This window comes from Phyllobates terribilis, unplaced genomic scaffold, assembly GCF_046119375.1.
Source record: "Phyllobates terribilis strain yellow unplaced genomic scaffold, ASM4611937v1 Scaffold_146__1_contigs__length_4606013, whole genome shotgun sequence".
Lineage (NCBI taxonomy): Eukaryota > Metazoa > Chordata > Amphibia > Anura > Dendrobatidae > Phyllobates > Phyllobates terribilis.
Window position 1 is genome coordinate 3,796,307 of NW_027362906.1, and position 25,460 is coordinate 3,821,766.

Here is a 25,460-nt window from a genome sequence, read left to right on the forward strand (position 1 = left end):
TATTCTTCGGAATTCTGCAGAAGTTTAAAAATGCTACGGAACTCTTCCATTGTTCTTGGAATTCTGGTGAAGTTTAAAAATGCTACGGAACTCTTCCATTGTTCTCAGAATTCTGCTGAAGCTTATAAATTCTACGGTGCCCTTCCATTGTTCTTGGGAATTCTGCTGAAGTTTAAAAATGTTACGGATCAATTCCATTGTTCTTCAGAATTCTGCTGAAGTTTAAAAATCCTACGGAACTCTTCCATTGTTCTTAGAATTCTGCTGAAGTTTAAAAATGCTACGGAACTCATCCATTGTTCTTCGGAATTCTGCTGAAGTTTAAAAATGCTACGGAACTCTTCCATTGTTTTGCGGAATTCTTCTGAAGTTTAAAAATGCTACAGAACTCTTCTCTTGTTCTTCAGAATTCTGCTGAAGTTTAAAAATGCTACGGAAAACTTCCTTTGTTCTTCGGAATTCTGCTGAAGTTTAAAAATGCTACAGAACTCTTCCATTGTTCACGGTATTCTGGTGAAGTTTAAAAATGCTACGGAACTCTTCCATTGTTCAAAGTTTAAAAATGCTACGGGACTCTTCCATTGTTCTTCTGAGTTCTGCTGAAGTTTAAAAAGGCTACGGAACTCTTCCATTTTTCTTCGGAATTCTGATGAAGTTTAAAACTGCAACGGAACTCTTCCATTGTTCTTCAGAATTCTGCTGAAGTTTAAAAATGCTACGGAACTCTTCCATTGTTCTTCGGAATTCTGCTGAAGTTTAAAAATGCTACGGAACTCTTCCATTGTTCTTGGAATTCTGTTGAAGTTTAAAAATTCTACGGAACTCTTCCATTGTTCTCGGAATTCTGGTGAAGTTTAAAAATGCTACTGAACTCTTCCATTGTTCCCGGAATTCTGCTGAAGTTTAAAAATGCTACGGAACTCTTCCATTGTTCTTCGGAATTCTGCTGAAGTTTAAAAATGCTACGGAACTTTTCCATTGTTCTTCGGAATTCTAATGAAGTTTAAAAATGCTAAGGAACTCTTCCATTGTTCTTCAGAATTCTGCTGAAGTTTAAAAATGCTATGTAACACTTCCATTGTTCTTCGGAATTCTGCTGAAGTTTAAAAATGCTATGGAACTCTTCCATTATTCTTCGGAATTCTGCAGAAGTTTAAAAATGCTACGGAACCCATCCATTGTTCTCGGAATTCTGCTGAAGTTTAAAAATGCTACGGAACTCTTCCATTGTTCTTCGGAATTCTGCTGAAGTTTAAAAATGGTACGGAACTTTTCCATTGTTCTTCGGAATTCTGACGAAGTTTAAAAAGGCTACGGAACTCTTCCATTGTTCTTCGGAATTCTGCTGAAGTTTAAAAATGCTACGGAACTCTTCCATTATTCTTCGGAATTCTGCAGAAGTTTAAAAATGCTACGGAACTCTTCCATTGTTCTTGGAATTCTGGTGAAGTTTAAAAATGCTACGGAACTCTTCCATTGTTCTCAGAATTCTGCTGAAGCTTATAAATTCTACGGTGCCCTTCCATTGTTCTTGGGAATTCTGCTGAAGTTTAAAAATGTTACGGATCAATTCCATTGTTCTTCAGAATTCTGCTGAAGTTTAAAAATCCTACGGAACTCTTCCATTGTTCTTAGAATTCTGCTGAAGTTTAAAAATGCTACGGAACTCATCCATTGTTCTTCGGAATTCTGCTGAAGTTTAAAAATGCTACGGAACTCTTCCATTGTTTTGCGGAATTCTTCTGAAGTTTAAAAATGCTACAGAACTCTTCTCTTGTTCTTCAGAATTCTGCTGAAGTTTAAAAATGCTACGGAAAACTTCCTTTGTTCTTCGGAATTCTGCTGAAGTTTAAAAATGCTACAGAACTCTTCCATTGTTCACGGTATTCTGGTGAAGTTTAAAAATGCTACGGAACTCTTCCATTGTTCAAAGTTTAAAAATGCTACGGGACTCTTCCATTGTTCTTCTGAGTTCTGCTGAAGTTTAAAAAGGCTACGGAACTCTTCCATTTTTCTTCGGAATTCTGATGAAGTTTAAAACTGCAACGGAACTCTTCCATTGTTCTTCAGAATTCTGCTGAAGTTTAAAAATGCTACGGAACTCTTCCATTGTTCTTCGGAATTCTGCTGAAGTTTAAAAATGCTACGGAACTCTTCCATTGTTCTTGGAATTCTGTTGAAGTTTAAAAATGCTACGGAACTCTTCCATTGTTCTCGGAATTCTGGTGAAGTTTAAAAATGCTACTGAACTCTTCCATTGTTCCCGGAATTCTGCTGAAGTTTAAAAATGCTACGGAACTCTTCCATTGTTCTTCGGAATTCTGCTGAAGTTTAAAAATGCTACGGAACTTTTCCATTGTTCTTCGGAATTCTAATGAAGTTTAAAAATGCTAAGGAACTCTTCCATTGTTCTTCAGAATTCTGCTGAAGTTTAAAAATGCTATGTAACACTTCCATTGTTCTTCGGAATTCTGCTGAAGTTTAAAAATGCTACGGAACTCTTCCATTGTTCTTCGGAATTCTGGTGAAGTTTAAAAATGCTATGGAACTCTTCCATTGTTCTCAGAATTCTGCTGAAGTTTATAAATTCTACGGTACTCTTCCATTGTTCTTGGGAATTCTGCTGAAGTTTAAAAATGTTACGGATCATTTCCATTGTTCTTTGGAATTCTGCTGAAGTTTAAATATGCTACGGAACTCTTCCATTGTTCTTTGGAATTCTGCTGAAGTTTAAAAATGCTACGGAACTCTTCCATTGTTCTTCTGAGTTCTGTTGAAGTTTAAAAATGCTGCGCAACTCCTCCATTGTTCTTCGGAATTCTGATGAAGTTTAAAACTGCAACGGAACTCTTCCATTGTTCTTCGGAATTCTGCTGAAGTTTAAAAATGCTACGGAACTCTTCCATTGTTCTTCGGAATTCTGATGAAGCTTAAAACTGCAACGGAACTCTTCCATTGTTCTTCGGAATTCTGCTGAAGTTTAAAAATGCTACGGAACTCTTACATTGTTCTTCTGAATTCTGCTGAAGTTTAAAAATGCTACGGAACTCTTCCATTGTTCTTCGGAATTCTGATGAAGCTTAAAACTGCAACGGAACTCTTCCATTGTTCTTCGGAATTCTGCTGAAGTTTAAAAATGCTACGGAACTCTTCCATTGTTCTCGGAATTCTGCTGAAGTTAAAAAATGCTACGGAACTCTTCCATTGTTCTCGGAATTCTGGTGAAGTTTAAAAATGCTACGGAACTCTTCCATTGTTCTCGGAATTCTGCTGAAGTTTAAAAATGCTACGGAACTCTTCCATTGTTCTTCGGAATTCTGCTGAAGTTTAAAAATGCTACGGAACTCTTCCATTGTTCTTCGGAATTCTGCTGTAGTTTAAAAATGCTATGGAACTCTTCCATTGTTCTCGGAATTCTGGTGAAGTTTAAAAATGCTACGGAACTCTTCCATTGTTATCGAAATTCTGGTGAAGTTTAAAAATGCTACGGAACTCATCCATTGTTCTCAGAATTCTGCTGAAGTTTAAAAATGCTACGGAACTCTTCCATTGTTCTTCGGAATTCTGCTGAAGTTTAAAAATGGTACGGAACTTTTCCATTGTTCTTCGGAATTCTGACGAAGTTTAAAAAGGCTACGGAACTCTTCCATTGTTCTTCGGAATTCTGCTGAAGTTTAAAAATGCTACGGAACTCTTCCATTGTTCTTCGGAATTCTGCAGAAGTTTAAAAATGCTACGGAACTCTTCCATTGTTCTTGGAATTCTGGTGAAGTTTAAAAATGCTACGGAACTCTTCCATTGTTCTCAGAATTCTGCTGAATCTTATAAATTCTACGGTGCTCTTCCATTGTTCTTGGGAATTCTGCTGAAGTGTAAAAATGTTACGGATCAATTCCATTGTTCTTCAGAATTCTGCTGAAGTTTAAAAATGCTACGGAACTCTTCCATTGTTCTTTGGAATTCTGCTGAAGTTTAAAAATGCTACGGAACTCTTCCATTGTTCTTCGGAATTCTGCTGAAGTTTAAAAATGCTACGGAACTCTTCCATTGTTCTTTGGAATTCTGCTGAAGTTTAAAAATGCTACGGAACTCTTCCATTGTTCTTCTGAGTTCTGCTGAAGTTTAAAAATGCTACGGAACTCTTCCATTGTTCTTCTGAGTTCTGCTGAAGTTTAAAAATGCTGCGGAACTCTTCCATTGTTCTTCGGCATTCTGGTGAAGTTTAAAACTGCAACGGAACTCTTCCATTGTTCTTCGGAATTCTGCTGAAGTTTAAAAATGCTACGGAACTCTTCCATTGTTCTTTGGATTTCTGCTGAAGTTTAAAAATGCTACGGAACTCTTCTATTGTTCTTCGGAATTCTGCTGAAGTTTAAAAATGCACGGAACTCTTACGTTGTTCTTCGGAATTCTGCTGAAGTTTAAAAATGCTACGGAACTCTTCCATTGTTCTTCGGAATTCTGATGAAGCTTAAAACTGCAACGGAACTCTTCCATTGTTCTTCGGAATTCTGCTGAAGTTTAAAAATGCTACGGAACTCTTCCATTGTTCTTCGGAATTCTGCTGAAGTTTAAAAATGCTACGGAACTCTTCCATTGTTCTCGGAATTCTGCTGAAGTTAAAAAATGCTACGGAACTCTTCCATTGTTCTCGGAATTCTGGTGAAGTTTAAAAATGCTACGGAACTCTTCCATTGTTCTCGGAATTCTGCTGAAGTTTAAAAATGCTACGGAACTCTTCCATTGTTCTTCGGAATTCTGCTGAAGTTTAAAAATGCTACGGAACTCTTCCATTGTTCTTCGGAATTCTGCTGAAGTTTAAAAATGCTATGGAACTCTTCCATTGTTCTCGGAATTCTGGTGAAGTTTAAAAATGCTACGGAACTCTTCCATTGTTATCGAAATTCTGGTGAAGTTTAAAAATGCTACGGAACTCATCCATTGTTCTCAGAATTCTGCTGAAGTTTAAAAATGCTACGGAACTCTTCCATTGTTCTTCGGAATTCTGCTGAAGTTTAAAAATGCTACGGAATTCTTCCATTGTTCTCGGAATTCTGGTGAAGTTTAAAAATGCTACGGAATTCTTCCATTGTTCTCGGAATTCTGGTGAAGTTTAAAAATGGTACGGAACTCTTCCATTGTTCTCGGAATTCTGGTGAAGTTAAAAACTGCTGCGGAACTCTTCCATTGTTCTTCGGAAATCTGCTGAAGTTTAAAAATGCTACGGAACTTTTCCATTGTTCTTCAGAATTCAGCTGAAGTTTAAAAATGCTACGGAACTCTTCCATTGTTCTTCGGAATTCTGCTGAAGTTTAAAAATGCTACGGAACTCTTCCATTATTCTTCGGAATTCTGCAGAAGTTTAAAAATGCTACGGAACTCTTCCATTGTTCTTGGAATTCTGGTGAAGTTTAAAAATGCTACGGAACTCTTCCATTGTTCTCAGAATTCTGCTGAAGCTTATAAATTCTACGGTGCTCTTCCATTGTTCTTGGGAATTCTGCTGAAGTTTAAAAATGTTACGGATCAATTCCATTGTTCTTCGGAATTCTGCTGAAGTTTAAAAATGCTACGGAACTCTTCCATTGTTCTTTGGAATTCTGCTGAAGTTTAAAAATGCTACGGAACTCTTCCATTGTTTTGCGGAATTCTGCTGAAGTTTAAAAATGCTACGGAACTCTTCCATTTTTCTCGGAATTCTCCTGAAGTTTAAAAATGCTACAGAACTCTTCCATTGTTCTTCAGAATTCTGCTGAAGTTTAAAAATGCTACGGAACACTTCCTTTGTTATTCGGAATTCTGCTGAAGTTTAAAAATGCTACAGAACTCTTCCATTGTTCACGGTATTCTGGTGAAGTTTAAAAATGCTACGGAACTCTTCCATTGTTCTTCGGAATTCTGCTGAAGTTTAAAAATGCTACGGGACTCTTCCATTGTTCTTCTGAGTTCTGCTGAAGTTTAAAAAGGCTTTGGAACTCTTCCATTGTTCTTCGGATTTCTGATGAAGTTTAAAACTGCAACAGAACTCTTCCATTGTTCTTCGGAATTCTGCTGAAGTTTAAAAATGCTACGGAACTCTTCCATTGTTCTTCGGAATTCTGCTGAAGTTTAAAAATGCTACGGAACTCTTCCATTGTTCTCGGAATTCTGGTGAAGTTTAAAAATGCTGCGGAACTCATCCATTGTTCTCGGAATTCTGCTGAAGTTTAAAAATGCTACGGAACTCTTCCATTGTTCTTCGGAATTCTGCTGTAATTTAAAAATGCTACGGAACTCTTCCATTGTTCTTCGGAATTCTGCTGAAGTTTAAAAATGCTACGGAACTCTTCCATTGTTCTTCGGAATTCTGCTGAAGTTTAAAAATGCTGTGGAACTCTTCCATTGTTCTCGGAATTCTTCTGAAGTTTGAAAATGCTACGGAACTCTTCCATTGTTCTCGGAATTCTTCTGAAGTTTGAAAATGCTACGGAACTCTTCCTTTGTTCTTCGGAATTCTGCTGAAGTTTAAAAATGCTACGGAACTCTTCCATTGTTCACGGAATTCTGGTGAAGTTTAAAAATGCTACAGAACTCTTCCATTGTTATTCTTAATTCTGCTGAAGTTTAAAAATGCTACGGAACTCTTCCATTGTTCTTCGGAATTCTGCTGAAGTTTAAAAATGCTACGGAACTCTTCCATTGTTCTTCTGAATTCTGCTGAAGTTTAAAAATGCTACGAAACTCTTCCATTGTTCTTCGGAATTCTGATGAAGCTTAGAACTGCAACGGAACTCTTCCATTGTTCTTCGGAATTCTGCTGAAGTTTAAAAATGCTACGGAACTCTTCCATTGTTTTGCGGAATTCTGCTGAAGTTTAAAAATGCTACGGAACTCTTCCATTTTTCTCGGAATTCTTCTGAAGTTTAAAAATGCTACAGAACTCTTCCATTGTTCTTCAGAATTCTGCTGAAGTTTAAAAATGCTACGGAACACTTCCTTTGTTATTCGGAATTCTGCTGAAGTTTAAAAATGCTACAGAACTCTTCCATTGTTCACGGTATTCTGGTGAAGTTTAAAAATGCTACGGAACTCTTCCATTGTTCTTCGGAATTCTGCTGAAGTTTAAAAATGCTACGGGACTCTTCCATTGTTCTTCTGAGTTCTGCTGAAGTTTAAAAAGGCTACGGAACTCTTCCATTGTTCTTCGGAATTCTGATGAAGTTTAAAACTGCAACAGAACTCTTCCATTGTTCTTCGGAATTCTGCTGAAGTTTAAAAATGCTATGGAACTCTTCCATTGTTCTTCGGAATTCTGCTGAAGTTTAAAAATGCTACGGAACTCTTCCATTGTTCTCGGAATTCTGGTGAAGTTTAAAAATGCTGCGGAACTCATCCATTGTTCTCGGAATTCTGCTGAAGTTTAAAAATGCTACGGAACTCTTCCATTGTTCTTCGGAATTCTGCTGTAATTTAAAAATGCTACGGAACTCTTCCATTGTTCTTCGGAATTCTGCTGAAGTTTAAAAATGCTACGGAACTCTTCCATTGTTCTTCGGAATTCTGCTGAAGTTTAAAAATGCTGTGGAACTCTTCCATTGTTCTCGGAATTCTTCTGAAGTTTGAAAATGCTACGGAACTCTTCCATTGTTCTTGGAATTCTTCTGAAGTTTGAAAATGCTACGGAACTCTTCCTTTGTTCTTCGGAATTCTGCTGAAGTTTAAAAATGCTACGGAACTCTTCCATTGTTCACGGAATTCTGGTGAAGTTTAAAAATGCTACGGAACTCTTCCATTGTTATTCTTAATTCTGCTGAAGTTTAAAAATGCTACGGAACTCTTCCATTGTTCTTCGGAATTCTGCTGAAGTTTAAAAATGCTACGGAACTCTTCCATTGTTCTTCTGAATTCTGCTGAAGTTTAAAAATGCTACGAAACTCTTCCATTGTTCTTCGGAATTCTGATGAAGCTTAGAACTGCAACGGAACTCTTCCATTGTTCTTCGGAATTCTGCTGAAGTTTAAAAATGCTACGGAATTCTTCCATTGTTCTCGGAATTCTGGTGAAGTTTAAAAATGCTACGGAATTCTTCCATTGTTCTCGGAATTCTGGTGAAGTTTAAAAATGGTACGGAACTCTTCCATTGTTCTCGGAATTCTGGTGAAGTTAAAAACTGCTGCGGAACTCTTCCATTGTTCTTCGGAAATCTGCTGAAGTTTAAAAATGCTACGGCACTTTTACATTGTTCTTCAGAATTCAGCTGAAGTTTAAAAATGCTACGGAACTCTTCCATTGTTCTTCGGAATTCTGCTGAAGTTTAAAAATGCTACGGAACTCTTCCATTATTCTTCGGAATTCTGCAGAAGTTTAAAAATGCTACGGAACTCTTCCATTGTTCTTGGAATTCTGGTGAAGTTTAAAAATGCTACGGAACTCTTCCATTGTTCTCAGAATTCTGCTGAAGCTTATAAATTCTACGGTGCTCTTCCATTGTTCTTGGGAATTCTGCTGAAGTTTAAAAATGTTACGGATCAATTCCATTGTTCTTCGGAATTCTGCTGAAGTTTAAAAATGCTACGGAACTCTTCCATTGTTCTTTGGAATTCTGCTGAAGTTTAAAAATGCTACGGAACTCTTCCATTGTTTTGCGGAATTCTGCTGAAGTTTAAAAATGCTACGGAACTCTTCCATTTTTCTCGGAATTCTTCTGAAGTTTAAAAATGCTACAGAACTCTTCCATTGTTCTTCAGAATTCTGCTGAAGTTTAAAAATGCTACGGAACACTTCCTTTGTTATTCGGAATTCTGCTGAAGTTTAAAAATGCTACAGAACTCTTCCATTGTTCACGGTATTCTGGTGAAGTTTAAAAATGCTACGGAACTCTTCCATTGTTCTTCGGAATTCTGCTGAAGTTTAAAAATGCTACGGGACTCTTCCATTGTTCTTCTGAGTTCTGCTGAAGTTTAAAAAGGCTTCAGAACTCTTCCATTGTTCTTCGGAATTCTGATGAAGTTTAAAACTGCAACAGAACTCTTCCATTGTTCTTCGGAATTCTGCTGAAGTTTAAAAATGCTACGGAACTCTTCCATTGTTCTTCGGAATTCTGCTGAAGTTTAAAAATGCTACGGAACTCTTCCATTGTTCTCGGAATTCTGGTGAAGTTTAAAAATGCTGCGGAACTCATCCATTGTTCTCGGAATTCTGCTGAAGTTTAAAAATGCTACGGAACTCTTCCATTGTTCTTCGGAATTCTGCTGTAATTTAAAAATGCTACGGAACTCTTCCATTGTTCTTCGGAATTCTGCTGAAGTTTAAAAATGCTACGGAACTCTTCCATTGTTCTTCGGAATTCTGCTGAAGTTTAAAAATGCTGTGGAACACTTCCATTGTTCTCGGAATTCTTCTGAAGTTTGAAAATGCTACGGAACTCTTCCATTGTTCTCGGAATTCTTCTGAAGTTTGAAAATGCTACGGAACTCTTCCTTTGTTCTTCGGAATTCTGCTGAAGTTTAAAAATGCTACGGAACTCTTCCATTGTTCACGGAATTCTGGTGAAGTTTAAAAATGCTACGGAACTCTTCCATTGTTATTCTTAATTCTGCTGAAGTTTAAAAATGCTACGGAACTCTTCCATTGTTCTTCGGAATTCTGCTGAAGTTTAAAAATGCTACGGAACTCTTCCATTGTTCTTCTGAATTTTGCTGAAGTTTAAAAATGCTACGAAACTCTTCCATTGTTCTTCGGAATTCTGATGAAGCTTAGAACTGCAACGGAACTCTTCCATTGTTCTTCGGAATTCTGCTGAAGTTTAAAAATGCTACGGAACTTTTCCATTGTTCTTCAGAATTCAGCTGAAGTTTAAAAATGCTACGGAACTCTTCCATTGTTCTCGGAATTCTGGTGAAGTTTAAAAATGGTACGGAACTCTTCCATTGTTCTCGGAATTCTGGTGAAGTTAAAAACTGCTGCGGAACTCTTCCATTGTTCTTCGGAATTCTGCTGAAGTTTAAAAATGCTACGGAACTCTTCCATTGTTCTTCGGAATTCTGCTGAAGTTTAAAAATGCTACGGAACTCTTCCATTGTTCTTCTGAATTCTGCTGAAGTTTAAAAATGCTACGGAACTCTTCCATTGTTCTTCGGAATTCTGATGACGCTTAAAACTGCAACGGAACTCTTCCATTGTTCTTCGGAATTCTGCTGAAGTTTAAAAATGCTACGGAACTCTTCCATTGTTCTTCGGAATTCTGCTGAAGTTTAAAAATGCTACGGAACTCTTCCATTGTTCTCTGAATTCTGGTGAAGTTTAAAAATGCTACGGAACTCATCCATTGTTCTCGGAATTCTGCTGAACTTTAAAAATGCTACGGAACTCTTCCATTGTTCTTCGGAATTCTGCTGAAGTTTAAAAATGCTACGGAACTCTTCCATTATTCTTCGGAATTCTGCAGAAGTTTAAAAATGCTACGGAACTCTTCCATTGTTCTTGGAATTCTGGTGAAGTTTAAAAATGCTACGGAACTCTTCCATTGTTCTCAGAATTCTGCTGAAGCTTATAAATTCTACGGTGCTCTTCCATTGTTCTTGGGAATTCTGCTGAAGTTTAAAAATGTTACGGATCAATTCCATTGTTCTTCGGAATTCCGCTGAAGTTTAAAAATGCTACGGAACTCTTCCATTGTTTTGCGGAATTCTGCTGAAGTTTAAAAATGCTACGGAACTCTTCCATTTTTCTCGGAATTCTTCTGAAGTTTAAAAATGCTACAGAACTCTTCCATTGTTCTTCAGAATTCTGCTGAAGTTTAAAAATGCTACGGAACACTTCCTTTGTTATTCGGAATTCTGCTGAAGTTTAAAAATGCTACAGAACTCTTCCATTGTTCACGGTATTCTGGTGAAGTTTAAAAATGCTACGGAACTCTTCCATTGTTCTTCGGAATTCTGCTGAAGTTTAAAAATGCTACGGGACTCTTCCATTGTTCTTCTGAGTTCTGCTGAAGTTTAAAAAGGCTACGGATCTCTTCCATTGTTCTTCGGAATTCTGATGAAGTTTAAAACTGCAACAGAACTCTTCCATTGTTCTTCGGAATTCTGCTGAAGTTTAAAAATGCTACGGAACTCTTCCATTTTTCTTCGGAATTCTGCTGAAGTTTAAAAATGCTACGGAACTCTTCCATTGTTCTCGGAATTCTGGTGAAGTTTAAAAATGCTGCGGAACTCATCCATTGTTCTCGGAATTCTGCTGAAGTTTAAAAATGCTACGGAACTCTTCCATTGTTCTTCGGAATTCTGCTGTAATTTAAAAATGCTACGGAACTCTTCCATTGTTCTTCGGAATTCTGCTGAAGTTTAAAAATGCTACGGAACTCTTCCATTGTTCTTCGGAATTCTGCTGAAGTTTAAAAATGCTGTGGAACTCTTCCATTGTTCTCGGAATTCTTCTGAAGTTTGAAAATGCTACGGAACTCTTCCATTGTTCTCAGAATTCTTCTGAAGTTTGAAAATGCTACGGAACTCTTCCTTTGTTCTTCGGAATTCTGCTGAAGTTTAAAAATGCTACGGAACTCTTCCATTGTTCACGGAATTCTGGTGAAGTTTAAAAATGCTACGGAACTCTTCCATTGTTATTCTTAATTCTGCTGAAGTTTAAAAATGCTACGGAACTCTTCCATTGTTCTTCGGAATTCTGCTGAAGTTTAAAAATGCTACGGAACTCTTCCATTGTTCTTCTGAATTCTGCTGAAGTTTAAAAATGCTACGAAACTCTTCCATTGTTCTTCGGAATTCTGATGAAGCTTAGAACTGCAACGGAACTCTTCCATTGTTCTTCGGAATTCTGCTGAAGTTTAAAAATGCTACGGAATTCTTCCATTGTTCTCGGAATTCTGGTGAAGTTTAAAAATGCTACGGAATTCTTCCATTGTTCTCGGAATTCTGGTGAAGTTTAAAAATGGTACGGAACTCTTCCATTGTTCTCGGAATTCTGGTGAAGTTAAAAACTGCTGCGGAACTCTTCCATTGTTCTTCGGAAATCTGCTGAAGTTTAAAAATGCTACGGAACTTTTCCATTGTTCTTCAGAATTCAGCTGAAGTTTAAAAATGCTACGGAACTCTTCCATTGTTCTTCGGAATTCTGCTGAAGTTTAAAAATGCTACGGAACTCTTCCATTATTCTTCGGAATTCTGCAGAAGTTTAAAAATGCTACGGAACTCTTCCATTGTTCTTGGAATTCTGGTGAAGTTTAAAAATGCTACGGAACTCTTCCATTGTTCTCAGAATTCTGCTGAAGCTTATAAATTCTACGGTGCTCTTCCATTGTTCTTGGGAATTCTGCTGAAGTTTAAAAATGTTACGGATCAATTCCATTGTTCTTCGGAATTCTGCTGAAGTTTAAAAATGCTACGGAACTCTTCCATTGTTCTTTGGAATTCTGCTGAAGTTTAAAAATGCTACGGAACTCTTCCATTGTTTTGCGGAATTCTGCTGAAGTTTAAAAATGCTACGGAACTCTTCCATTTTTCTCGGAATTCTTCTGAAGTTTAAAAATGCTACAGAACTCTTCCATTGTTCTTCAGAATTCTGCTGAAGTTTAAAAATGCTACGGAACACTTCCTTTGTTATTCGGAATTCTGCTGAAGTTTAAAAATGTTACAGAACTCTTCCATTGTTCACGGTATTCTGGTGAAGTTTAAAAATGCTACGGAACTCTTGTTATGTTCTGCTACCAAAGCTAAGGAAAGAGAGGAGATCTGTCCCTACTATAAGACTCAGCTGAATCCCTACGATGTAACAGGGAACCTGATCCTGCGATCAGACCTGCTAAAGTCCTAATCTAGTCTGTACGGAGACCTATAGATTTGGGGAGGGAATTACTACAAGTACTAAGGACTGGAAGGAATATGGGACACCTCCTAACAGAAATAGCAGCAGACAAACGAACAAACAAAATAGATAGAACCTAGAGGTCCGTAGACCAAGCAAACTAACAGAGTTAGATACAGAGCACAGGCTAGCTAGAAAGTAGATATACAATGAAGTCCAGCAAAGCCAGAAGGGCGGAGCAGGATTAAATAGGCCAACAAGGTCATGTGACCAGCAAAGGAAAAAAAACCTAACAGCAAGGTTCTAACAGTACCCCCCCTTCTAAGAGGATCCTCCGGATCCCCTAGGACCAGGCTTATCAGGAAATCTCCTGTGAAACGCTCTGATAAGTCTGGACGCGGAAACATCATCTGACCTCACCCAAGAGTTATCCTCGGGTCCGAAACCTTTCCAGGCCACAAGATACTGCAAACTACCTCTATACCGTCTAGAGTCAAGGATGCGAGAAATTTCATATTCCCCGTCCTCCACCACCGGAGGAACAGAGGCAGAGGCGTCACCATCCAAAACAACAGCTTTTTTTAACAGAGAGACATGAAAGACCGGATTAATTCTCCAGGAGGTAGGAACCTCCAACCTAACAGCAGATTGGTTGACAACCTGAAGCACCTTAAAGGGCCCTACAAACTTGGGACCCAATTTCTTAGAAGGAATCCTCAACCGCAGATTCCTAGAGGACAACCAAACCATGTCACCAACAGCGAACAAAACCTCCTGTCGTTTCCTATCAAAGTAGTCTTTAGATTTTCTGTTGGCCTCCTGAAGATTACCACGCACATCCGTCCAAACTCTTTCCAAATCACCGGAAAAATTCTCCTCCTCAGGCACGGCAGATCCCAACTTGGAGAACGACCCAAACGACGGATGTCTCCCAGAACAACAAAAAAAAGGCGAACAACCAGCAGAAGAAGATGTATGATTGTTCAGAGCAAATTCGGCAAGTGGCAGAAACTCAGACCACCCCTCTTGATTGTCTGCCACAAAACAACGCAAGAACTGCTCAACATCCTGGTTTTTCCTTTCTGTCTGGCCATTAGATTCAGGATGATATCCGGACGAAAACGACAAATGAATTCCCAACCTGTCACAAAAGGCACGCCAAAAACGAGCCACGAACTGAGGACCCCTATCAGAAACAATGTCAGTAGGAACGCCATGAAGTCTGACAATTTCCTTGACAAAGGCCTTAGCGAGAGTTTTAGCGCAGGGCAGTTTGACGAAGGGAACCAAGTGACACATCTTGCTAAAACGGTCCACGACCACCCAGATGACAGTAAAACCCTCAGAGGGGGGAAGGTCAGTTATAAAGTCCATAGCCAAATGTGTCCAAGGAGCACTGGGGACCTCCAAAGGACAAAGCAACCCCGCAGCAGGAGTATGTGAGGACTTAGATCTAGCACATATAGTACATTGGCGCACCCACTTAATGACTTCCTTCTGCCATCCAGGCCACCAAAAACTGCGACCCACCAGTCTCTTGGTCTCAGAGATTCCGGGATGACCTGCCAACCGAGATTCGTGACACTCAACAAACAAATCTCTCCTAAAGGTCCCAGGCACAAACAACCTCCCATGAGGAGTGTTAGATGGGGCATTCTCCTGAGCTTTAAGAATCTCATCTTCCAAAACGGAGTCTAAAGCAGCTATCACAACACCTTCTTGTAAAATGTTTTCCTCTTTCTCAGCACCGACTATGGGAGAAAAACTGCGAGACAAGGCATCCGCCTTAACATTCTTAGTACCAGGGATGTAAGTAACGGAGAAATTAAACCGCGAGAAAAACAGTGCCCACCTAGCCTGACGGGCATTCAGGCGCTTGGCAGCGTCAAGATATATCAGATTTTTATGATCCGTAAGAACCTGAACGGGAAATTCCGCACCTTCCAAGAAGTGGCGCCAGTGTTCAAATGCGAGTTTAATAGCCAATAATTCCCGATTACCAATATCGTAATTCAATTCAGTCTCCGAAAATTTTTTTGAAAAAAATGCACAGGGATGTAATCCATCCCCGTTATCCTGAGACAATACTGCGCCAACCCCCACAGAGGAAGCATCAACCTCAACCAAAAACGGCCTAGTAACATCAGGCTGCATAAGGATGGGAGCAGAGGTGAACCTCTCCTTGAGATACACAAAAGCTTCAATGGCCTCAGAAGACCACTGAACCGCATCAGCACCTTTCCTGGTGAGATCAGTCAGAGGTTTGACAATACTAGAAAAATTTTTTATGAATTTTCTATAGTAATTGGCGAAACCCAAAAACCTCTGTATTGATTTCAAACCAATAGGCCTAGGCCATTCCTGCACAGCCTGAACCTTAACCGGATCCATCTCAAAACCTTTGCTGGAGATAATGTAGCCCAAAAAACTAATTCTCTGTACAGCGAACTCACATTTCTCCAGCTTAGCAAAAAGCGAATTGTCCATTAATAACTGTAATACCTCACGCACGCTCCGCCAATGAGACTCCAGATCTGGCGAATAAATCAAAATGTCATCCAAATACACAACCACATTTTTACCGATCAAAGGTCTAAGGATGTCATTAATCAGATTCTGAAAAAATGCAGGAGCATTAGTAAGACCAAAAGGCATAACCAGATTCTCAAAATGACCCACAGGAGTGTTAAAAGCAGTCTTCCATTCATCACCCTCCTTCATGCGCAACAGATTGTATGCCCCCTTAAGGTCAATTTTAGAGAACCACTTGGCCCCCAATAACTGGTTAAACAGATCAGGAATCAATGGCAGTGGGTAAGGATTGCGTACCGTAATTTTGTTAATCTCACGAAAATCCAGACAAGGACGTAAACCGCCGTCCTTTTTTTTTACAAAAAAAAATCCAACCGCCACAGGAGACTTAGAGGGCCTAATGTGACCGGCGGCCAAACTTGTCTGTATGTATTCCTCCAAAGCCTTCCTCTCAGGAATAGTAAGGTTAAATAAACGACTTTTAGGAAGAGTCGCTCCAGGGACAAATTCAATAGAACAATCATAGTCTCTATGGGGAGGCAAAACCTGCGATTCTTTCTCAGAAAAAACTCTCCAAAAATCCTGAATAGGAACAGGCAATTCTCCCCTATCCAAAGCTGCAATACGCCCGTTACAACACTTGTCATAACATTTATGGCTCCAGGATTTAATTTCACTGGTAGACCAATCCAGTACAGGATTGTGAAATTTTAACCAGGGCAAACCCAATATTACTGGAGAAGGCAAGTTATTCAACACTACCAAATCCAATTTCTCATGGTGAACACCATTAATAGTGAGAGGAAATTCACTGACCTTGAGAGTAATATTCTTCAAAGGGGAGCCATCCACAGAAACCACAGCAATGGGGGATGATAAAGGTTCAGGTTTTAAATTGAGTTTTTCCACGAATCCCCCATCAATAACATTCAGTGTAGACCCGCAATCAACAAACACCCGAAATTCCATTAATTTTTCCTGAGCAATCGTGGAAGCAGCTAAAAATATACCCTTGGAATTTAAACAGGCAATACGGGCGTGACTGACCATTTTTTTTTCTTTCTTCATACGAAGCTCACAGCCTTTAATCAAATGACCAGATTTTCCACAATAGAAACACAAGCCTTCTGAAAAACGACGGTGTTTTTCTTGAGAGCGAGGTGCCACCGATCCAATCTCCATCGGTTCACCACTGTTAGTACACACATTATCATAACCAGAAACTGACATAGCAGAGGATTTGCTCTCATTAACCCTAGCACGCAGTCTTCTGTCCACCCGTATAGCTAATTGCATAGCCTGTTGCAAATCCTCAGGTGTAGGATAAGCAATTAGCAGGTCTTTAACCTTTTCACTGAGCCCAGCAAGAAATAGACTTTTCAGAGCAGAATCGTTCCACCCTGTTTGAGTGGACCAACGACGAAAATGTGTACAATATTTTTCCATATTACCTGATCCTTGTTTTAAACGTCTCAACTCAGTCTCAGCTGATGCCACACGGTCAGGATCATCATATAATAGTCCTAAAGCAGAAAAAAAACTATCCACTGATCTGAAGCATGTATCACTAGGTTGCAAAGAAAAGGCCCACTCCTGAGGCTCTTTGCGCAAAAGTGACATTATGAACCCTACGCGCTGGGATTCATCCCCAGAGGACTTGGGTCTCAAACGAAAATACAATAAGCAAGCATTTTTAAATGAAAAAAATTCTCGATGTTCACCAAAAAATAAATCCGGCAAACATACCTTAGGCTCCAAGAAATATGCTCCAGGACAGTTACTCACGTGCTGACGGAGCTCGGCCACTTCCAGAGAGAGTCCCTGCAGGTGTTTAGCCAAATCCTGAACCGACACCATGATGGAACAAAAAAAAATCTTTCCTTAGAGAATTTACAGGCTGGACTTACTGTTATGTTCTGCTACCAAAGCTAAGGAAAGAGAGGAGATCTGTCCCTACTATAAGACTCAGCTGAATCCCTACGATGTAACAGGGAACCTGATCCTGCGATCAGACCTGCTAAAGTCCTAATCTAGTCTGTACGGAGACCTATAGATTTGGGGAGGGAATCCCTACAAGTACTAAGGACTGGAAGGAATATGGGACACCTCCTAACAGAAATAGCAGCAGACAAACGAACAAACAAAATAGATAGAACCTAGAGGTCCGTAGACCAAGCAAACTAACAGAGTTAGATACAGAGCACAGGCTAGCTAGAAAGTAGATATACAATGAAGTCCAGCAAAGCCAGAAGGGCGGAGCAGGATTAAATAGGCCAACAAGGTCATGTGACCAGCAAAGGAAAAAAAACCTAACAGCAAGGTTCTAACAACTCTTCCATTGTTCTTCGGAATTCTGCTGAAGTTTAAAAATGCTACGGGACTCTTCCATTGTTCTTCTGAGTTCTGCTGAAGTTTAAAAAGGCTTCGGAACTCTTCCATTGTTCTTCGGAATTCTGATGAAGTTTAAAACTGCAACAGAACTCTTCCATTGTTCTTCGGAATTCTGCTGAAGTTTAAAAATGCTACGGAACTCTTCCATTGTTCTTCGGAATTCTGCTGAAGTTTAAAAATGCTACGGAACTCTTCCATTGTTCTCGGAATTCTGGTGAAGTTTAAAAATGCTGCGGAACTCATCCATTGTTCTCGGAATTCTGCTGAAGTTTAAAAATGCTACGGAACTCTTCCATTGTTCTTCGGAATTCTGCTGTAATTTAAAAATGCTACGGAACTCTTCCATTGTTCTTCGGAATTCTGCTGAAGTTTAAAAATGCTACGGAACTCTTCCATTGTTCTTCGGAATTCTGCTGAAGTTTAAAAATGCTGTGGAACACTTCCATTGTTCTCGGAATTCTTCTGAAGTTTGAAAATGCTACGGAACTCTTCCATTGTTCTCGGAATTCTTCTGAAGTTTGAAAATGCTACGGAACTCTTCCTTTGTTCTTCGGAATTCTGCTGAAGTTTAAAAATGCTACGGAACTCTTCCATTGTTCACGGAATTCTGGTGAAGTTTAAAAATGCTACGGAACTCTTCCATTGTTATTCTTAATTCTGCTGAAGTTTAAAAATGCTACGGAACTCTTCCATTGTTCTTCGGAATTCTGCTGAAGTTTAAAAATGCTACGGAACTCTTCCATTGTTCTTCTGAATTTTGCTGAAGTTTAAAAATGCTACGAAACTCTTCCATTGTTCTTCGGAATTCTGATGAAGCTTAGAACTGCAACGGAACTCTTCCATTGTTCTTCGGAATTCTGCTGAAGTTTAAAAATGCTACGGAACTTTTCCATTGTTCTTCAGAATTCAGCTGAAGTTTAAAAATGCTACGGAACTCTTCCATTGTTCTCGGAATTCTGGTGAAGTTTAAAAATGGTACGGAACTCTTCCATTGTTCTCGGAATTCTGGTGAAGTTAAAAACTGCTGCGGAACTCTTCCATTGTTCTTCGGAATTCTGCTGAAGTTTAAAAATGCTACGGAACTCTTCCATTGTTCTTCGGAATTCTGCTGAAGTTTAAAAATGCTACGGAACTCTTCCATTGTTCTTCTGAATTCTGCTGAAGTTTAAAAATGCTACGGAACTCTTCCATTGTTCTTCGGAATTCTGATGAAGCTTAAAACTGCAACGGAACTCTTCCATTGTTCTTCGGAATTCTGCTGAAGTTTAAAAATGCTACGGAACTCTTCCATTGTTCTTCGGAATTCTGCTGAAGTTTAAAAATGCTACGGAACTCTTCCATTGTTCTCGGAATTCTGCTGAAGTTTAAAAATGCTACGGAACTCTTCCATTGTTCTCGGAATTCTGGTGAAGTTTAAAAATGCTACGGAACTCTTCCATTGTTCTCGGAATTCTGCTGAAGTTTAAAAATGCTACGGAACTCTTCCATTGTTCTCTGAATTCTGGTGAAGTTTAAAAATGCTACGGAACTCATCCATTGTTCTCGGAATTCTGCTGAAGTTTAAAAATGCTACGGAACTCTTCCATTGTTCTTCGGAATTCTGCTGAAGTTTAAAAATGCTACGGAACTCTTCCATTATTCTTCGGAATTCTGCAGAAGTTTAAAAATGCTACAGAACTCTTCCATTGTTCTTGGAATTCTGGTGAAGTTTAAAAATGCTACGGAACTCTTCCATTGTTCTCAGAATTCTGCTGAAGCTTATAAATTCTACGGTGCTCTTCCATTGTTCTTGGGAATTCTGCTGAAGTTTAAAAATGTTACGGATCAATTCCATTGTTCTTCGGAATTCTGCTGAAGTTTAAAAATGCTACGGAACTCTTCCATTGTTTTGCGGAATTCTGCTGAAGTTTAAAAATGCTACGGAACTCTTCCATTTTTCTCGGAATTCTTCTGAAGTTTAAAAATGCTACAGAACTCTTCCATTGTTCTTCAGAATTCTGCTGAAGTTTAAAAATGCTACGGAACACTTCCTTTGTTATTCGGAATTCTGCTGAAGTTTAAAAATGCTACAGAACTCTTCCATTGTTCACGGTATTCTGGTGAAGTTTAAAAATGCTACGGAACTCTTCCATTGTTCTTCGGAATTCTGCTGAAGTTTAAAAATGCTACGGGACTCTTCCATTGTTCTTCTGAGTTCTGCTGAAGTTTAAAAAGGCTACGGATCTCTTCCATTGTTCTTCGGAATTCTGATGAAGTTTAAAACTGCAACAGAACTCTTCCATTGTTCTTCGGAATTCTGCTGAAGTTTAAAAATGCTACGGAACTCTTCCATTTTTCTTCGGAATTCTGCTGAAGTTTAAAAATGCTACGGAACTCTTCCATTGTTCTCGGAATTCTGGTGAAGTTTAAAAATGCTGCGGAACTCATCCATTGTTCTCGGAATTCTGCTGAAGTTTAAAAATGCTACGGAACTCTTCCATTGTTCTTCGGAATTCTGCTGTAATTTAAAAATGCTACGGAACTCTTCCATTGTTCTTCGGAATTCTGCTGAAGTTTAAAAATGCTACGGAACTCTTCCATTGTTCTTCGGAATTCTGCTGAAGTTTAAAAATGCTGTGGAACTCTTCCATTGTTCTCGGAATTCTTCTGAAGTTTGAAAATGCTACGGAACTCTTCCATTGTTCTCAGAATTCTTCTGAAGTTTGAAAATGCTACGGAACTCTTCCTTTGTTCTTCGGAATTCTGCTGAAGTTTAAAAATGCTACGGAACTCTTCCATTGTTCACGGAATTCTGGTGAAGTTTAAAAATGCTACGGAACTCTTCCATTGTTATTCTTAATTCTGCTGAAGTTTAAAAATGCTACGGAACTCTTCCATTGTTCTTCGGAATTCTGCTGAAGTTTAAAAATGCTACGGAACTCTTCCATTGTTCTTCGGAATTCTGCTGAAGTTTAAAAATGCTACGAAACTCTTCCATTGTTCTTCGGAATTCTGATGAAGCTTAGAACTGCAACGGAACTCTTCCATTGTTCTTCGGAATTCTGCTGAAGTTTAAAAATGCTACGGAATTCTTCCATTGTTCTCGGAATTCTGGTGAAGTTTAAAAATGCTACGGAATTCTTCCATTGTTCTCGGAATTCTGGTGAAGTTTAAAAATGGTACGGAACTCTTCCATTGTTCTCGGAATTCTGGTGAAGTTAAAAACTGCTGCGGAACTCTTCCATTGTTCTTCGGAAATCTGCTGAAGTTTAAAAATGCTACGGAACTTTTCCATTGTTCTTCAGAATTCAGCTGAAGTTTAAAAATGCTACGGAACTCTTCCATTGTTCTTCGGAATTCTGCTGAAGTTTAAAAATGCTACGGAACTCTTCCATTATTCTTCGGAATTCTGCAGAAGTTTAAAAATGCTACGGAACTCTTCCATTGTTCTTGGAATTCTGGTGAAGTTTAAAAATGCTACGGAACTCTTCCATTGTTCTCAGAATTCTGCTGAAGCTTATAAATTCTACGGTGCTCTTCCATTAATCTTGGGAATTCTGCTGAAGTTTAAAAATGTTACGGATCAATTCCATTGTTCTTCGGAATTCTGCTGAAGTTTAAAAATGCTACGGAACTCTTCCATTGTTTTGCGGAATTCTGCTGAAGTTTAAAAATGCTACGGAACTCTTCCATTTTTCTCGGAATTCTTCTGAAGTTTAAAAATGCTACAGAACTCTTCCATTGTTCTTCAGAATTCTGCTGAAGTTTAAAAATGCTACGGAACACTTCCTTTGTTATTCGGAATTCTGCTGAAGTTTAAAAATTCTACAGAACTCTTCCATTGTTCACGGTATTCTGGTGAAGTTTAAAAATGCTACGGAACTCTTCCATTGTTCTTCGGAATTCTGCTGAAGTTTAAAAATGCTACGGGACTTTTCCATTGTTCTTCTGAGTTCTGCTGAAGTTTAAAAAGGCTTCGGAACTCTTCCATTGTTCTTCGGAATTCTGATGAAGTTTAAAACTGCAACAGAACTCTTCCATTGTTCTTCGGAATTCTGCTGAAGTTTAAAAATGCTACGGAACTCTTCCATTGTTCTTCGGAATTCTGCTGAAGTTTAAAAATGCTACGGAACTCTTCCATTGTTCTCGGAATTCTGGTGAAGTTTAAAAATGCTGCGGAACTCATCCATTGTTCTCGGAATTCTGCTGAAGTTTAAAAATGCTACGGAACTCTTCCATTGTTCTTCGGAATTCTTCTGTAATTTAAAAATGCTACGGAACTCTTCCATTGTTCTTCGGAATTCTGCTGAAGTTTAAAAATGCTACGGAACTCTTCCATTGTTCTTCGGAATTCTGCTGAAGTTTAAAAATGCTGTGGAACTCTTCTATTGTTCTCGGAATTCTTCTGAAGTTTGAAAATGCTACGGAACTCTTCCATTGTTCTCGGAATTCTTCTGAAGTTTGAAAATGCTACGGAACTCTTCCTTTGTTCTTCGGAATTCTGCTGAAGTTTAAAAATGCTACGGAACTCTTCCATTGTTCACGGAATTCTGGTGAAGTTTAAAAATGCTACGGAACTCTTCCATTGTTATTCTTAATTCTGCTGAAGTTTAAAAATGCTACGGAACTCTTCCATTGTTCTTCGGAATTCTGCTGAAGTTTAAAAATGCTACGGAACTCTTCCATTGTTCTTCTGAATTCTGCTGAAGTTTAAAAATGCTACGAAACTCTTCCATTGTTCTTCGGAATTCTGATGAAGCTTAGAACTGCAACGGAACTCTTCCATTGTTCTTCAGAATTCTGCTGAAGTTTAAAAATGCTACGGAACTTTTCCATTGTTCTTCAGAATTCAGCTGAAGTTTAAAAATGCTACGGAACTCTTCCATTGTTCACGGAATTCTGGTGAAGTTTAAAAATGGTACGGAACTCTTCCATTGTTCTCGGAATTCTGGTGAAGTTAAAAACTGCTGCGGAACTCTTCCATTGTTCTTCGGAATTCTGCTGAAGTTTAAAAATGCTACGGAACTCTTCCATTGTTCTTCGGAATTCTGCTGAAGTTTAAAAATGCTACGGAACTCTTCCATTGTTCTTCTGAATTCTGCTGAAGTTTAAAAATGCTACGGAACTCTTCCATTGTTCTTCGGAATTCTGATGAAGCTTAAAACTGCAACGGAACTCTTCCATTGTTCTTCGGAATTCTGCTGAAGTTTAAAAATGCTACGGAACTCTTCCATTTTTCTTCGTAATTCTGCTGAAGTTTAAAAATGCTACGGAACTCTTCCATTGTTCTCGGAATTCTGCTGAAGTTTAAAAATGCTACGGAACTCTTCCATTGTTCTCGGAATTCTGGTGAAGTTTAAAAATGCTACGGAACTCTTCCATTGTTCTCGGAATTCTGCTGAAGTTTAAAAATGCTACGGTACTCTTCCATTGTTCTCGGAATTCTGCTGAAGTTTAAAAATGCTACGGAACTCTTCCATTGTTCTTCGGAATTCTGCTGAAGTTTAAAAATGCTACGGAACTCTTCCATTATTCTTCGGAATTCTGCAGAAGTTTAAAAATGCTACGGAACTCTTTCATTGTTCTTGGAATTCTGGTGAAGTTTAAAAATGCTACGGAACTCTTCCATTGTTCTCAGAATTCTGCTGAAGCTTATAAATTCTACGGTGCTCTTCCATTGTTCTTGGGAATTCTGCTGAAGTTTAAAAATGTTACGGATCAATTCCATTGTTCTTCGGAATTCTGCTGAAGTTTAAAAATGTTACGGAACTCTTCCATTGTTCTTTGGAATTCTGCTGAAGTTTAAAAATGCTACGTAACTCTTCCATTGTTTTGCGGAATTCTGCTGAAGTTTAAAAATGCTACGGAACTCTTCCATTTTTCTCGGAATTCTTCTGAAGTTTAAAAATGCTACAGAACTCTTCCATTGTTCTTCAGAATTCTGCTGAAGTTTAAAAATGCTACGGAACACTTCCTTTGTTATTCGGAATTCTGCTGAAGTTTAAAAATGCTACAGAACTCTTCCATTGTTCACGGTATTCTGGTGAAGTTTAAAAATGCTACGGAACTCTTCCATTGTTCTTCGGAATTCTGCTGAAGTTTAAAAATGCTACGGGACTCTTCCATTGTTCTTCTGAGTTCTGCTGAAGTTTAAAAAGGCTACGGAACTCTTCCATTGTTCTTCGGAATTCTGATGAAGTTTAAAACTGCAACAGAACTCTTCCATTGTTCTTTGGAATTCTGCTGAAGTTTAAAAATGCTACGGAACTCTTCCATTGTTCTTCGGAATTCTGCTGAAGTTTAAAAATGCTACGGAACTCTTCCATTGTTCTCGTAATTCTGGTGAAGTTTAAAAATGCTGCGGAACTCATCCATTGTTCTCGGAATTCTTCTGAAGTTTAAAAATGCTACGGAACTCTTCCATTGTTCTTCGGAATTCTGCTGAAGTTTAAAAATGCTGCGGAACTCTTCCATTGTTCTTCTGAATTCTGCTGAAGTTTAAAAATGCTGTGGAACTCTTCCATTGTTCTCGGAATTCTTCTGAAGTTTGAAAATGCTACGGAACTCTTCCATTGTTCTCGGAATTCTTCTGAAGTTTGAAAATGCTACGGAACTCTTCCTTTGTTCTTGGGAATTCTGCTGAAGTTTAAAAATGCTACGGAACTCTTCCATTGTTCACGGAATTCTGGTGAAGTTTAAAAATGCTACGGAACTCTTCCATTGTTATTCTTAATTCTGCTGAAGTTTAAAAATGCTACGGAACTCTTCCATTGTTCTTCGGAATTCTGCTGAAGTTTAAAAATGCTACGGAACTCTTCCATTGTTCTTCTGAATTCTGCTGAAGTTTAAAAATGCTACGAAACTCTTCCATTGTTCTTCGGAATTCTGATGAAGCTTAGAACTGCAACGGAACTCTTCCATTGTTCTTCGGAATTCTGCTTAAGTTTAAAAATGCTACGGAACTTTTCCATTGTTCTTCAGAATTCAGCTGAAGTTTAAAAATGCTACGGAACTCTTCCATTGTTCTCGGAATTCTGGTGAAGTTTAAAAATGGTACGGAACTCTTCCATTGTTCTTCGGAATTCTGCTGAAGTTTAAAAATGCTACGGAACTTTTCCATTGTTCTTCGGAATTCTGACGAAGTTTAAAAAGGCTACGGAACTCTTCCATTCTTCTTCGGAATTCTGCTGAAGTTTAAAAATCCTACGGAACTCTTCCATTATTCTTCGGAATTCTGCAGAAGTTTAAAAATGCTACGGAACCCATCCATTGTTCTCGGAATTCTGCTGAAGTTTAAAAATGCTACGGAACTCTTCCATTGTTCTTCGGAATTCTGCTGAAGTTTAAAAATGGTACGGAACTTTTCCATTGTTCTTCGGAATTCTGACGAAGTTTAAAAAGGCTACGGAACTCTTCCATTGTTCTTCGGAATTCTGCTGAAGTTTAAAAATGCTACGGAACTCTTCCATTATTCTTCGGAATTCTGCAGAAGTTTAAAAATGCTACGGAACTCTTCCATTGTTCTTGGAATTCTGGTGAAGTTTAAAAATGCTACGGAACTCTTCCATTGTTCTCAGAATTCTGCTGAAGCTTATAAATTCTACGGTGCTCTTCCATTGTTCTTGGGAATTCTGCTGAAGTTTAAAAATGTTACGGATCAATTCCATTGTTCTTCGGAATTCTGCTGAAGTTTAAAAATGCTACGGAACTCTTCCATTGTTCTCGGAATTCTTCTGAAGTTTGAAAATGCTACGGAACTC